This window comes from Crocodylus porosus, unplaced genomic scaffold, assembly GCF_001723895.1.
Source record: "Crocodylus porosus isolate Cpor-Errol unplaced genomic scaffold, CroPor_comp1, whole genome shotgun sequence".
In the NCBI taxonomy this organism is placed as follows: Eukaryota; Metazoa; Chordata; order Crocodylia; family Crocodylidae; genus Crocodylus; species Crocodylus porosus.
The window spans coordinates 6,166,671-6,172,458 of NW_017728906.1; positions in this window are offsets into that span (position 1 = coordinate 6,166,671).

A 5,788-nucleotide genomic window follows, 5' to 3' on the forward strand; every position below is an offset into this window, starting at 1 on the left:
GTGACCTCTGAAATCCTCCTGAGTGAAGGAGCTGCTTCTTTAATCCTTGAGCAGAATAGGAAAGACCCATGTAAAGGAGATCCCAGTGTCAAAAAAAATCCATTACTGAAAAAAGTGGTGCATGCAGCAGCAGCGTGTACTGCCAGAAATAGAGCCTGGCCAATCAGAGGCACGCTGGTTGCTGGCCAGGCTCTGAGTAGCTGTATCAATATCATTTCTGCCCCAGGAGGCCCTCAGGACCTCAGGTAAGGTTGCTGGGGTCAGCACCATCAGTGCTGGCCCCTGCCTCCCCTACTCCCCCCCAGGTCAGTTTGCTGTGTGCCAGAGTGTGTATGCAGGGGCATGCCCTGGGACAAAAAATTAATGTGCGCTGCTGATTTTTGTGCCACCAGAAATGCACGCCCCTGTATGTGCAGTCTCATTTGGATGCACCCAAGAAGATGCAAAGGTATATATGCGTGTATATTTTTAAGTATACAACATATTCCAGTTTCCTGCTGGAGGAAATCAAACTGTTACTGATATGCACCAAGATATAAAAAAACCCCAACATGAAATGCATCTCTCTTGAAGCCAAGGATGAGTCTATGTACCAGTAGTTCTCAACCTTTTTAGCCTCTAGGCATCCCTCTACAATGTCTCTGAATTTTGCAGTGCCACAGCTGAAAATCACTTATATAGTTCAAAGTTCGGAAAAGATATGGAAAGGGCCTTGAGGTTAAAAAATTTGAGAATCCCTGACCTACTTGGTGCCACTTAAGACTCATGGGGGAAGGACCTCATCCTGCTATGCATTGTTTTTCATACTGTCTGCTTCCCCCAGATTCCTGGCCTGTACTTCAAGAGGCATGGGCAACCCCCACGGCTGAGGCTGCTCTTGCTGAGTCTCACTTGAAGACAACCACCCTTGCAGCCCCTCTTCCAACTTTGGGGAGCACGGGAAGAGTGGAGGGATGATCTAGGCTGCAAAGCAAGGCTCTTTCTCTACATCCACCTTTCTGCTGTGATGCTAGGAGTTTGCAGGAGAGAGAGGCTGGCACAGGGGCTGCCTGGGGGTGGGAAAGGACAGAGGAAGGCTGCAGCAGTGGCAGCACTCCTCAGAGAAGCAGTACAGATGCTGCTGGAGTAGTTGGGGCAGGCACAGTGGCAGATTGCAGCACATGCCCATTTTGTAGTGTGTCATGATCCACCCTTTGCAAATCACTGAATTAACCATTCATTTGCAGAATAAATATAACGTGTGTCAGGGCCTAGGATTCATAATGCATTCAGTACTTGTTCATGGCAACATATTATGCCATGATGTTGCTGTCATAGGAAATGTCACTTGAATACACGGTATGAAAAATGTTCCCAGATGAAATGTTGCTCTTAAAAGGCCATTGCTTTTACCAGGTGTTGCTGCAAATAAGTATCAATTACATGAGGATGTCTATGAAAAGGGACATAACATTACAAGACTGTAGTGACAAGCAATATTACAACTGCTCATTTTGCTCACAGAGAGACACGTTAGACTATGGAACAGCTTCCCCAAGGGATGTGATGTGAGCAACATCACCTGAGACTTTCAAAGCTACCTGGACACAGCAGCAAAAAAGAAAAAGTACTCTAGGAAACAGTCCTGCATTGTCCCTCAGGGGAGCAGACTGAATAATCTAATAGGTCTTTTCTATTTTCTAAATTCTATGAACACCGAGTAATGTTTGCATTATGCTGCTCCTGTGTCAGGTTCAATATATTTAATGGGAAGGGTAAAAGAAAGAAACAGCTCTGAGTAAAGTTAAGCTAATGTGAGTTTCTTTAACCCTTTAACAGTCACTGGTATGAACATTGCTTGTGATCGTATTGAAGTCCTTCAGCAGAATTAAAGCTTTCAAGGCCTCAGCAGTAGTCACCATCTTGGAACTAGAATATTTTCAACAGAGTTGCCTCAGAATTTTCCTTGCACATGATGGGAAGTGGCAGGAGCCATTAAAGCAGCAGCACTGTAATTGTATGGTAATGGTAAATGCAGCATTATAACAGTAAGTGCTTTAAAACTGCATTTTGCAATATTAAATTACAGTTCACACTGATTCCTGTAATTAGCTGTATACATCACTCAGTACAGAGAGATCTATAGGGGAGCAGTTATAAACTGCCTTTCATCATAGGGGCTCAAAACTTTAAAAATTCTGTGAATGGGGAAGACAAGGGGTATAGCATGGAGATCATGCAAACCAATCTCCAGATCTTAATTTTGGAGTCAGGTTAGGTGGAGTTTGTAATCCTAATCTGGATCTAGATCTGAATACATGCAACTGTATTGGGCTAGATCCAAAACCTTTTTTGAACCCTGAAGATTTGGAGATCAGAATCAAAGTGTTGTGGTTCTTACAGAGATATCTATACATTTCCCATGGCACAGGAGATACTTAGCCTAGCACTGCTATAAAAGCAGAACACTTGTTATAGCTTGGGGAATCTGGTTTATGAATTTATAACTCCTGACTGATGTTATAGATGACTATTAGGGCTTTGCAAAATTTTGCTGGCTGTTTCAATTTGACACTGTTTTGACTCATTTCGAGCTTGAAACAGTGACATCGAATCAAAATGAAGGGCTTCGAAACAGCCTCGAAACAAAACAAGGCTAGTCAAAACATTTTGCAATCTTTTTAATGTTTCGAGTTTTGAAGCAGCCAGCAGCAGGGGAGAACCAGGGCTGCGCTCCCAGCACCTCCATAGCCCTATGTGGCTCAGCTGGTATCGCAGCCCTGGCTCTCCCTGCCTCCTGCGGCCAGGCTGTGGGAAACCGATCACAGCTCAGGGGAAGGGAACTGAGCCCGAATCCTCAGTTCCCCTCCCCAGCCCTACAATCAGGCTGGGAATGGGAACTAAGCCCAGCACGGGGGAGGAGAACTGGGCGATTGGGCTCAGTTTCCTTCCCCAGCTCCCCAGTCCTAGGCGGCAGCACCTGGCTTCCCTCCCTCATCTGGCAGGAAGATCGGGGGCCCGCAGCCCCAGGAGGACTGGCAAAGCCCCCGCAGCCCTCCCAGGGTTGTGGGCCCCCACCTACCTGCCAGAGGTTGTTTTGAGCTTCCCCATTATAGTGAATGGGCGAAACATCAAAACAGCATTGAAACAGTGTCACTGTTTTGACAAAGTGAAATGGAACAGTGGTTTTGAATCAAAATGAAATTCAAAATGAAATGCTGTTCCGTCGAAACCTCGAAATTTAAGTCAAAACAGAACAGTGCCATTTTGCACAGCCCTAATGCTTATGCTGAAACTACCGTGCTTGCTGAATGCCTCCAATGGATGCATATCCAACACTAGTGACAAGGTCCCTGCCATGTGTGGCCTAGATCAAGGATAGTAATCAGTCATTACATTTTAATGCTCTTATGTTGACATGAATAAAACAGGTTAGCTAAAGATGAAGAGAACAAATTTTATTTTTACTGTCTGAAGTTCGGAGCATTGAAAAGTAACCAAAGTAATCAAAGGTAGATCTAAGGAGCCAAGTGTTGGAAGAGGGCCAAATAAACTGAAACTCAGAGACACGTATAAGAAGCTTTGGATGGGGCAGCAAATGAAAGTAGTGCCTTTTTAGAGTGGGATGGAATGGGAGTCTGATTCAGCTGCAGGGTCAACCAGAAAAGCTAAGCTGAGATGGAAGGACCCTGGTTCATGAGACAAGCCATGAGAATCCCAGACATTGCTAGAGGACTGGACCCCATCCCAAAGAGGAATGAGGCATACAGATGGGTGCAGGGTATATTATATTTTCTCAGGACTTGTGTATTTCTCATGGTACCAAGGAAAAGGCAAGGGCATTTTGGAATTCTGTGAAAGGGGAGGGAGAAGGAAGGGAATTGACCAATTGGTGAGAACTGCTATATTTAAAAAGCAAGCACAGGAAGAGTGTATCCGGATTAAACCACAAAGAATGTGAAATTTAGGGAGATAGAATGTAACTACATGGGTTAGAAGCTGGCCACAGCATCAGAATTAAAGCCTCAACTCTCTCAGAAAGTTCAAATGTGGCCTAATGTGATCTTATTTTCCTTTTCTCAAAGCAGACTGGCTGAGACATGCTTACATGAGCTGAACGCTCAACAGCTGGATTCTAAAAAGGAATCCACAGTTGCAATTTTCTTTTCTTTCCTCTGCAAGCAATTCCAGTGTGGTAATAGTACTGTATAACTAATGCTATTCAGTGAAGTCATCTACTATTTAATACTATTTAACTTAGTAGGCTTCATTTATTAAGGTGTTTTTAAATATCTGAACAGGTGCCTAAATGCATTAAATGTTCTATAATATCATCCATTAAAAAATACTTAGGCTGCTGCTATTGAGAGAGGACATCCTCATTAGTATGGAGCCTCTTTAGACCTATCCAGGGCACTGTCACAATAATGAGTCAGAGCATAAATGCTTACTTCCTGGCATGTCTACCTGACATGATGCTCACCCTTCCTTAAAAGAAAGTCATTATACAAAGTAGAGTGGTGTAAATTTGCTATAGTGATATGCTTCCATAATATCTCAGCTATGAAATGCAGCTTTTCACTGACGTGCACTGTGGGTGGGATTTTTAAAAGTCCTCAGCATGAGCATAGCTAAACTTTCACTGAAGTTAATGGGAGTTAAACCAGGACCCCAAGCACTTTTGAAAATCCCACTTTTATACTCTGATGTATTTGGGGTGATCCCAGTTATTTTAAATTAAATTGTAGGTACTCAGCACCTTTGAAAATCATGAGCTACACACATCATAAAGGACAGTGAGGGTTAACATTTTTTGGCAGGTATGCCACAGATTAAATCCTACACCCTTCCCAAGTGCCACTCTGATCCCCTTTCCAATCTGCTGCTATGTCTTCTACCCGCTCTCTGAAGCTGTCCACACTACTGGGACATGCATGCCATGGGTCACCCACCCCTGATCTAAAAGAGGTACTGATATAAGCCCTCTTAATGCTAATAAGCACTTCACAGACTCACTCCTATAAAGAAGACTGATGCAAATGCCCAAGAAATACAGTCATAATAGCAGTGTAAACCACTTTCCCAACATGTATTTATGGAAACAAGTAGATAAAAAAATATTGCTCTTTCACAGTTTTAATATGTTATTAGTGAAATTGCATAAACTTCCACAAGGAAAAGCATCTTTTAATATTGTACATACAAAAGGCATTAAAGCACAGGAAAAAAACCCAAAACATTTAATACAGCACTTTCAACATATTATTTTTCATGCTTTAATCCCATCCTTGGCTATTCATTTGTTGCCACCAGTGTTAAGAACTAGCCTGAGCAGTTTTTCTGATTTAAAGTATGTGCCTGCAGCAGCATTCTACTTGAATTTCTTGGTGACCTCAGGGATGGCAGAGTGATCTCACCCATTAGCATGTGTTAAATTGGATAAGTAGCTGCATTTAGTTTAAGGTGATGTTTTTCTACAAAAAAATACATCTAAAGTTATCATTTATTAAGACGCTTACTCCAACTGGCATCCTGGTGGGATACTTAGATCTGGTCTATCCCTCAAAGCTTTGCCAGGATAACTATGTTAGTAGGGGCATAAAGAGATCACCACTTTTACCCAAGTGATGTAGTCAAGCCTTCATATCTGCTGTCTGAATGTGGGACTTCTGCCAGCATATCTAATGTTATTTGGAGAAATGTTGTAACTATGCTAGGAGAAAAACTCCCTGTATCGTGTTGACAAAAGGGGCGGGGGTGTAGCTCTCTATGTGAAGGAAAGCTACATGTCCCTGCAAGCTGATGTTGG